Genomic DNA, 11,400 nt, shown 5'->3' with positions numbered 1-11,400 from the left:
ATGGAAGGGGTTTGGCACTCAAAATTGTTTGTACATGACAAATGGCTATTGATCGTTGCTGTCTATCTTAATTTAGAAAGTCCTAGTGTTTGTTTGATAAAACTTTATTAAAATTTATCAACTTTTCAGTTGATTAAATTTAACTAAACATTTCATTGACCCACTTAGCTCACAAAAAGCTAAGGCTAGATGAAATGGATGATGTTTGGATATTGGCCAATCATTCCGTGGATATCATGCCAAGTGATTCGACATCCTTGAGTACTTATGTATTAGTTGCTTACTCGATGATAGTCATAATGTAGCACTGGGATTTTTGTTGGTCGGCAACTTTCCATCATATGTACACTATGGGATATTATGGTTCCTCACAAGCTGAGGTCTAGTAGAAACCTTGTTTGTTTTTGGAAGAATGTCCTGTACACATAATTAATTCCATTTATCAAAATTATGAAGTACACAAGTGTTATGCTACAAAGTAGATTGAATGAGTTACAAGAGTACAAAATCTTATTCCTTGCATGAGCTTTATTAGAGGAGTTGCAAAATTTATAATATTGTCTTTGTACATTTTGTATATATGTACTCTGTGTACAACAAATTCAATGTATTAGAGAGATTGTTATTTTAAATTTTTGCTCTTTAATAATAAATGTCTGTCTGGAGCTGCTTCTTCCTTGGATTAAAATTGAAATTCCAACAATTGGAATCGCAGAATTTGACCAATCCTCTCACAGTCAGGCATCACCTGCAGCCTCTAACGGTCAGAAATCTACTACTTAACAGAGTAAAATTGCCTCCAGATGTGTGTTTTTGAGATAAATAATGTTTTATTGATCAAAGTTGGATGCAACTGTTAACATTGATAGATAAGAATCAATTTTTTTAGCTACCAGTACTTGGTCAAATATAGAAGTTCGAATTGCAAGAGTGGAAACAAAATTGGGAGAATCAACTATTCCTGAAATCCTTTCTTCAAAGGGGCAGCAAGAGAGTAGAATATGTTGGCGAGAGCTGTTACGAAAACATTTTAGGAAACAAAATCATCTCATTTTAAGAAATAGAATTAACAATGACGTGTAGAATCAATCATCTCGATATTATCCAAAATTAGGAGTTTTCACACTCCTATATAACTATGTATTTCACATATTGATTGTATGAATGAAAAAATACCTTTTGTGTGTAGTGTGACATGGTATCAAAGCTGGACACACGATCCATGGTCCTCCTCTCCAAATTACATCTAGCCTGATTCTTGTGAACTTTTTCACAAACACATGAAGGGCTCCAACTTTGTCACCGATCCCAGCCAATCTCCACAAAATACCGATGCCATACTTACAGATATTACCACCAAGATTTCTGAAGCTTTAACCAAGACACACATATCAGCCCCACCCACTGAAAATTCACCCCAGATTGGCATCAGGCTGAATGATACAAACTATGGCCTATGGTCCTAGGTAATGGAAATGTATATTTCCGGAAAAGATAAACTAGATTACATTAATGGAGATACACCTCCACCCCTACCGACCAATCCAACCTTTCGAAAGTGGCGAACTGAGAATGCCATTGTCAAGGGATGGATTATCAATTCATTGGACCCCATTCTCATTGGCAATTTCATTCGTTTTCCTACTGCTAAGGAAGTCTGGGATACTATTGCCACTACATAGTTTATGATCTTCGAAGAAGGATGACTCGACTAAAACAAGCAGGCGGATCTGTCGAAAAATATTACACTAAACTGCAGGGATTGTGGCGTGAAATTGACTTCCGTCCCACAAATCCGATGAAGTGCGCCACTGACATCCGCTACTTCAATAAGCTGACCCAGGAAGATAGAGTTTATACCTTTCTTGACAGGCTCGATGATCGCCTCAATAGCATCCATAGTGGAGTTTTGCAAATGGACCCATTTCCTACCGTAGAGCAGGCATATGCATATGTCCGTTCAGAGGCATTGCGACAGGCGGTGATGACTTCTACAGACTTCGAAGGCGGTCCTCCTGGAGCTGTTCTGGCTACCAAAGGCATGAAGATGAGAGAAGCTACTGGATTGAATTCTTTAAAGGGAGGCCCAATTAAAAACGGGCCGAATAAATCAAAGGGCTTGGATGAGGAAATTAAGTGCTCATATTGTGGAAACAACAAACACACACGAGAAACTGTTTAAAACTTAATGGATTTCCCGATTGGTGGCATGAGTTGCAGGAAAAAAAAGAACAAAAATGGGATAGGAATTGATAAACGAATGGGCAAGGCGGCCATGGCAACATCTGACTCTCAATTATCTTTGATTCCTCAAAATGGGTATTTTCAGGATACAGATCCCTCATCAGAACTAGGTAATTTTGGTTCAGCTTGTGTTACATCCTCCAGTGACAAGAATAATAATTTTTGGTTACTTGACTCCGGGACAACTGATCATATAACATATGATGAAAGTGATTTTATTCAAAGGACCTTACCTCGACGCACCAGAGTTGCGAATGCAAACGGAGTTATTTCCCCAATCTCCGGGGCTGGCTCCGTATCTCTGTCACCCTCTCTACATTTATCTCACACTTTACTTGTTCCGTCACTCTCACATAAATTATTATCTGTAAGCCAAGTGACAACTGAATTAAATTGTGTGATACTTATCTATTCAATATTTTGTCTTCTTCAGGATATTCTCACCAAGGAGATACTTGGGTGTGGTACTAAGAGAGGGGGGTTATACTACATGGAAGATTTCAATGTGGGTCACACTCATCATGTTCAGAGTAATGCGGAGGAACGACAAATTTGGATGTGGTATCGTCGTCTTGGACATCCATCATTCGGTTATTTAAAGTATTTATTACCTAGTCTTTTTTCGAATAATGAAGTTTCTGATTTTAAATGTAATACCTGCATTTTAGCAAAAAGTCAACGCACTTCTTATCTGTCAAACATGAATAAAAGTAGTATTCCTTTTTCTCTAGTACATTTTGATGTGTGGGGACCTTCGCCCATTGCAACAAGGTTTGGGGTTCGTTGGTTTGTTACCTTTATTGACGACTGCACTCGCATACCTGGCTCTATCTACTAAAAAATAAAGATGAAGTGTTCAAAGTATTTCAGTCATTCCATGCCATGATCTGGACTCAGTTCTCTGCCAAACTCAGAGTTCTTCGTTCTGATAATGGTGGTGAATTTATCAACCAACAGTTTCGTACCTATTTCGAACAACACGGCCTCATTCATGAGACATCTTGCCCTCAGACCCCTCAACAAAACGGTATTACTGAACAAAAAAATCGACACATTCTTGAAATAGCGAGAGCTCTCCTTCATGAAACCTATGTTCCAAATTGTTACTGGCCTGATGCAGTGTCCACAGCCGTATACTTATTCAATCGGATGCCCTCTAAAGTCTTAAATTTTAAGACTCCACTGCAGGTCCTATCATCCCATGTTGCTCTACCATCGACCATCATGCTCTCTCCTCGAGTATTTGGTTGCGCCTATGTATATCTTCACAAGAATCAATGAACAAAACTTGACCCATGTGCTCTCCGATGTCTCTTCGTGGGATATGCTACACATCAGAAGGGCTATCGATGCTATGATCCGTCCTCCAAACGGATCTATGTGACCATGGATGTTACCTTCTCGGAGTCTGACACATTCTTTTTTCCAACACCCAATTCTCCTCTTCAGGGAGAGACAAGGGATGCAGAGTTAAATTGGTCAAGGTTTGACTGGTCAAATAATACTGAGATCGAGACAACTCCAATAGATAATACAACTCAAGAACCAAAACCAATTGTAGAAGCTGAACCAAACTCCACTGAACCAAAACCCCCTTCCTCTTCAGTATCTGCAGACCCTTCTCCTGAGAATATCTCTGAGGTAAGCACTCCTTTACATATAAGCAATTTAGATACCCCTGGTGGCTACAATTTACCTTTTAGGCATAATCAAGGCAAACCGCCAAATAGATAATCTCTAGACATTGAAGAACAAAGATCAAAGTATCCAATTGCCAACTATGTATCCACCATGAAGTTATCTGAACCAGTGAAAGCTTTTGTACATGTTCTCTCTTCCAATCATGTTCCGACGGGAATCCAGGAAGCCTTATCAAATTCCAAATGGACTCAGGCAACAAAGGATGAGATGGAGGCACTAGTAAAGAATAACACGTGGATACTGGTTCCATTACCTGAAGGAAAGAAGATAATAGGCTGCAGATGGGTATTTTCCATTAAACACAAGGCAGATGGATCTATTGAGCGGTATAAGGCAAGGCTAGTCGCAAAGGGGTATACACAGACGTATAGGGTGGACTACCAAGAGACATTTTCACCAGTTGCTAAACTAAATACTGTTAGAATATTATTGTCCCTCGCTGCAAATCTTGGCTGGCCATTACATCAGCTTGATGTGAAGAATGCATTTTTTCATGGTGACCTCGAAGAAGAAGTCTATATGGACCTCCCTTCGGGGTATACAGGGCCTTCACAAAATGTCGTGTGTAAACTACAACGAGCATTATATAGCTTGAAGCAGTCACCTCGAGCATGGTTCGGATGATTTAGTGTGGCAATGAAGAAGTATGGGTTCAAACAGAGTGACTCAAACCATACACTCTTTCTGAAGTATAATGAAGGTAAAGTAACTGTTTTGATAGTCTATGTAGATGACATGATTATCACAGGAGATGATAAAGAAGAGATATCCAGAATTCAAAAACAGTTGGCATCTGAGTTCGAGATAAAGAACTTGGGAGGCCTCAAGTATTTCGTGGGGATTGGAGCGGTCAGATCAAGACAAGGCATATTCCTATCCCAAAGAAAGTATGTGCTAAACTTATTGGCTGAGGTGGGGATGTTGGGATGTAAACTAGCAGATACCCCAATCATCTAAAACCATAAGCTGAGTGAGGGTTAAGATCAAGTGTCAACAGATAAAGGGAGATATCAAAAGTTAGTTGGCAAACTTATATACCTGTCTCATACCCATCCAGATATTGCCTATGCCGTAAGCGTGGTCAGCCAGTTTATGCATAACCCTAGTGAAGATCACATGGATGCTGTGACTCGAATACTTCGATATCTAAAGTCATCTCCATGAAAGAGACTGATGTTTTCAAAGAGCTACATAGATGCAGATTGGGTGGGGAACATTTCAAATAAAAGGTCCACCTCAGGCTACTTCATGTTTATAGGTGGAAATCTTGTCACATGGAGAAGTAAAAAGCAAAAAGTGGTATCATTATCGAGTGTTGAAGCGGAGTTTCGAGGAATGGCAAAAGGACTTTGTGAACTTCGCTGGATCAAGAAACTACTCACTGAATTTGGCTCTGCTCCTACTTCCGAGATGGATCTCTACTATGATAACAAAGTCGCCATTGCCATAGCTCATGACCCAGTTCAACATGACATAACAAAACATGTGGAAGTAGATCGACATTTCATCAAGGAAAATCTGGTAGCAAAGACAATCCGTTTTTCCTTTTGTGAAGTTCGAGGGCCAACTAGCAGACATACTCACAAAGGCAGTTTCAAGCAAAGATTTTCACAACTCACTTGACAAGTGGGGCATTAGAGACCTATATGCATTAACTTGAAGGGGAGTGTTGGCGTGAGCTGTTATGAAAACATTTTAGGAAACAAAATCATCTCATTTTAAGAAATAGAATTAATCAATGACGTGTAGAATCAATCGTTTCTGTATTGTCCAAAATTAGGAGTTTTCACACTCCTATAAAATTATGTATTTCGCCTATTAATTGTATGAATGAAAAAATAACTTTTGTGTGTAATGTGACAGAATATAGACCTGATAGCCACCATTAGCACTTAGATTGTTTGCAAAATTTTGTAAGCATTGGAAGGGTGATTTTGATGTATAGACTTCATACATGTTCTTTGTGTCTCCAAATCAAGACAAGTAGTCAATAGCATTAAGCACTGCATGCTTGTAAGCAATAGTAGCATCAAGGAAGTGTTGTCGCATGCTCTCATCGATGCTAATGCCCTCAAATACTAACCATTCTATGAATCGTAGCTCAATAGGGTTTATCTAAAAAATGGGGTTGAAGTGTAGAGGAGTTTGCCCTGCTGGGGTGAAGTATTCTTTCATCCCATCCCTAATGATCTCGCACCTGATAGGAGTTGAAAATTATTCTGGATAAGCTCTGAACAGATAGATGAATAAGGAAAACTGCTTACCAGACATTTAAACCTTTATATGCAGTTACCTTCATAGCACCAAGAAACCATCAAATATATTAGTATAGAAAAAAAAATTACTACATCATTTTCTAATTATTGGAGAAGAAACAAATCATAAAACAAGTTAGGCTTGCATAGATAAATTTCAAAATATTACTTGAGTTCTAGAAAACCGCTTGCACCACCAAATGCAAATTCTCCATCTCCTTGTGAAAAATATATCCCCGGTACTAACATTTGCTCCTTCCACAGAAACTGAAAGGTATATTTTGGATTGGAACCTCTACAGAGATTTTTGATGTCACAATTTCCTCCATTCTCTCTTCCAGGAATGGTCCTCGCAACCTCCTGCGCAACTCTTTCCCATTCAGGAATTCCTTTTCCAATCTACATCCATCATGAACTATTAAAAATTATGCCTTCGCTACTACTGTGTTAAGAGAATATTTGGCCATGATTAAAAGCAAGTTAAACGTATAAAAGTTACTTAATTTACCAAATAAATTTTCCAAAATTACATTTTTTATTTTTATTTTTTTTGTGGGTATATATAGATGTGTCATGAGATTTTGTTCTTACTGAATGTTAAAGACTCATATCCCTTATTGATGATATGTTTGGCATTGAAACAATGCTTATTTTTTCTAGTTGTCATACCTCTCCAAGGAGGCATCCATTTGTTAATGACAGGTTTGCTAGTGGCTGTGAATGCAGTACCTCGCACAATTTAGAGATTGAGGACCAATTTCTTTAATTTCCCTATCCCTCTTATTCCATATATTGAGCAGTTCCATTGAAGGTGCAGTTCATGGGGATAAAACTTTATTTTATACAATCGGGTCAAATAATGAGACAGTGATCATATTAGAAGTTGGTTTGGAATTACATGGACGATATCTGTTGATTTTATTATTTATTCTGAAGATACAGAAGATCTACCAGGCATATGTGGAGAGTAAGCACGTATTCCTTTGAAATACCATGGCTTTGGTAGGACGAGGGAAATGATCAGTAAGGAATCCACCACCATTCTCCCTGTCAAAATATTGCAGTAAATTCCCATTCATCCCCAGGTAGAGGACCCGAATTGCACATCTCAATAGCAAGAAGATCACCAGGCTGTTATTCAAAATCGTTTGATTTAAAAATCGATTTATATGAACAGTAAAATAAATCTGCGAAAAATCAAAAATCTCTAGACAAACGATATGTTTTTACCCCAAAATAGGGCCCGGATGTTCAATCCTTAGACTTAGTCGCCTATTGAGCATCTACCACGAGATTATGCTCTAGATCCACTAATATCAACCAAAAATTAGTACAAATGTCTGAAGAAATTATCTATATAGCCACTCTATCTACAAGAATTGTAACAAACACGCATGACAATCTCAAAGACTACACTAAGCACTCAAGAACTCACACAGAAAAGAGACTGAACTTCACAAAGAATGGATTACAGAACTTTCAGGAACAAACCCTAACACTTAGAAGATGAAGACGAAAGACTGAGACCACTCAAAAGTCTCGCACACAGTGAGTAAGAGAAAAGGCATGACCAAGTATATAAATGTCCAGCCCAAAGGTCATGATCCAAGGGTTAATATGTAGCCACGTTGATGACAAATATTAACCTTTAAAGAGAGGCAAAAGTGCTATCACCAACAAACACGATTTAAAAAAAAAAAAAAAAATTCTAGAGCCTTTAACTAACAAACCAAACAGGCCCAATTGGCCAAGAATAATAGTGAGGCAGCCTAAAACTTTAACAACCTCCACCTTGCTGAACTAATTCTTGGCCTCTATTAAATTCGGATCTAGAGTTATCAAATGGTTTCATTTGCTCTCACAACCTGTAAAAGAAAAAGCAATTAAGTCAGTCCAATTCTGCAAATAATAACACTTGGGTTTTTTTAAAATATCACTTCTTCAAATGATGTTTAGAATCTTCAAGCAATTCTTAAATTTATTTAAAGGCAGCACCTTAGTCCCCAAATCAGAAGGATTGAATTTTCTAGGATTTTGACTAACATGATTTGACCCTTTCAACCAAATTTCGTACATGAAATTTTATATCTACATGTTTGGTCCTATCATGATATACTGGGTTTTTACTAAGGTGTATTACACTTTGATTATTAGTGTAAATAACAAAAAAAATCATTTTGAAAACCAATTTTACTCAACAGAGCCTTTAACCAGATGCTTTCTTTTACTGCATCACAAGTAGCAATATATTCAGCTTCAATTAAGGACAATGCAACTAAGTTTTGAAGCTGAGATTTCCAGCTGATGCAACCATCACACAAAGTAAAGATGTAAGAAGAGGTAGACCTTCTTTTATCTAAGTCACCAGCAAAGTCAGAGTCTGTGTACCCTTTTAATATTATCCCCCATTACTTCTTTTAAACACTAACCCTAAATCAAATGAACCTTTTAAGTATCTCAACATCCATTTCATGGCAAGCCAATGAGTTCACTAGGGTTGGCCATAAATCTACTTAAAATATTGATACCATGAGCTAAATCAGGTCTGGTACAGACCATGAGATACATAATGGAACCTACAGCATTAGCATATGGTACCTTTATCATTCTTTTAAATTCATCATTTGTTTTAGGTGATTGCTCATTAGATAGTTTAAAATGATTTGCAATGGGGAGAGAAACAGGTTTAGATTCAAGCATGGACAATTTTTCTAGAACCTTTTTTCACATAGTAGCCTTATTTCAACGTTAATATGCAATTATTTTCGTCTCTTTCTATCTCCATTCCTAGAATTATCTTAACTTGTCCTAAATCTTTCATTTCAAATTTAGATTTTAACTTTACCTTAACAGAGTCAATTTCAGTTCTATCATGACAAGCGAGTAACATATCACCTACATATAATAGCAAATAAATAGATTCAGGTCCACCGGAACCTTTATAGAAGAGACAGGAATCATAATTGTTTTTCATAAAGCCTAAAGTTTGTACAAAAGAATTAAATTTCAGATATCATTGTCTGGAGGCTTGTTTAAGCCCATAAAGGGACTTCTTCAGCAAACAGACCTTATTTATTTCAGTTTTGACCTCAAATCCCAAAGGTTGATTCATATATATTATTTCATCAAGGTCACCATTTAGAAAAATTGTTTTGACATCAAGTTGATCTAATTCCTAGTTAAAATGAGCAGTTAAAGTCAACAAGATTCTGATTGACGTATACTTTGCAACTGGTGAAAAGATTTCATTATACTTCACTTCTTTCTTTTGAGTAAAGCCTTTGCCCACTAGCTTGGCTTTATACCTCTTATCTTCTGGATTTGAGTCTCCTTGTTTAATCTTAAAGATCTACTTACAGTCGACTACTTTTTGATTTTTAAGTCTATCAACCAAAATCCAGGTTTTATTTTTAATAAGAGAATTCATTTCCTCTTTCATAACTTGTTTCCAGAGCTTTGAATCGGGACTTTTAATTGTTTTTTCAAAAGGGTAGGTTCATAATTCAAATAGTCCAAAGCAGAAAATAGAGTAACAAATTATTCACTATTAAATATGGTGGAAGGTATAATATTCTTTCTTTCTCTGTCCCTAGTGAGCTGATAATCAGCAAGAACAGGATTTGCTGATCTAATTTCACTTTCAAGGTCAGTTTGTTCTTGGTGTGTTTCAGATTGTGTGGACTCCACCTCAATAAAATCATCTTGATTCTCAGCATTTTCAATTTGTGTTTCCAGGATGGTTTCTTTGGCATATACAAATTTAGGAGCATTTATGTCCATAGACTTATAACAAGGCATTTCATTTTCATTAAAAATGACATCTCTACTGACTATCACTTTAAAACAGTCTTGGCTTTTGACCCAAAGTCTATAGCCTTTGGTTTCCTCTCCATATCCCAAAAAAACACATTTTTGGAATTTAGGTTCAAGTTTGCCTTCACTCTGATGAGAAAATGCAGCACATCCAAACACTTTCAGTTTATTNAAAACACATTTTTGGAATTTAGGTTCAAGTTTGCCTTCACTCTGATGAGAAAATGCAGCACATCCAAACACTTTCAGTTTATTATAATAAGGTGTTTTTCCAGACCATAATGTTTCAGGAACCTGAAAATCAATAGCATTAGATGGACTTCTATTTATCAAATAAGTTGCAGTTTTTAGGGCTTCTCCCCAAAAAAACTTTGGAAGACCAGAATTGTATATTATACACCTGACCTTTTCTAGCAGTGTCCTATTCATCCTCTCAGCAACACCATTTTGCTGAGGGGTGTATGTTATAGTTGTTACAGTTCTGTGTCTCACTATCCTAGATTCTTTACTATAAAGGTTGAATTCAGTATTGCAAAATTCAAGTCCATTATTTGTTCTTAGTGCTTTGATTTTCTTGTTGGTTTGATTTTCAATCATAGGTTTCCATTGTTTAAAAGTTTGGAAGGTGTCTGACTTTTGTTTTAAAAGAAATGTCCAAATTTTTCTTAAAAAAATCATCTACAATAAGAAGATAGAACCTAAACCCACTTAAGGTGCCCACAGATGCTAGACCCCATAGGTCAACATACAAGTAATCTAAAATATAAGTGGATTTATGGGTTCCAGTTTTGAAAGGTAGTTTTTTCTGCTTTCCAATCAAGGAATTTTCACAAAAGTCTAAGCACTTAATGTTGTCATTTCCAAAACACCCAAGTTTGTTTAGAATTATAAGACCTTTTCTTAGATATGGTCAAGTCTTCTATGCCATATCAAAGCCTTGTTTGGATCATAATTTAAAGCAACAGTATAGTGGTTTTTATCAGGTTCAGCAGAGACGGTATATATGCCATTTTTCTTTTGAGAGGATATAACATTCTTGCTTCCTCGATTTATTGTAATAAGTCCCTTATGAATCATTATGTTATATTTTTCATCTAGTTCTTCCAAGGAGATGAGATTCCTCTTACGTTTAGGGACATATCTCGTATTTTCCAACTCAAGAATATAGTTGTTATCTAACAACAATCTCACTTTACCAATTCCATGTATTTGACAACAAATGTCATTACCCATCTGAATTTGTCCTCCACTAAAGTCAACAAATTCAGAAAAAACATTCCTTGACAGAACACATGTGAAAAGAGCATCCAAAATCAAGAACCCAATCCTTTGGGTTTCTACTGGTTGTACTAACAAGAACAACGCCCTGAATATCATGATCAGGTTT

The 11,400-nt window shown here is 36.7% G+C and overlaps 1 pseudogene; it reads right to left on the bottom strand.

Moving 5' to 3' along the window:
* Positions 1-294: 294 nt before the first annotated feature.
* Positions 295-8,668, bottom strand: LOC111366628 (annotated as a pseudogene).
* Positions 8,669-11,400: the final 2,732 nt, after the last annotated feature.

Source organism: Olea europaea, chromosome 18 (assembly GCF_002742605.1).
Source record: "Olea europaea var. sylvestris chromosome 18, O_europaea_v1, whole genome shotgun sequence".
Taxonomy (NCBI): Eukaryota; Viridiplantae; Streptophyta; class Magnoliopsida; order Lamiales; family Oleaceae; genus Olea; species Olea europaea.
This window is presented reverse-complemented; position numbering and strand designations above follow the sequence as displayed.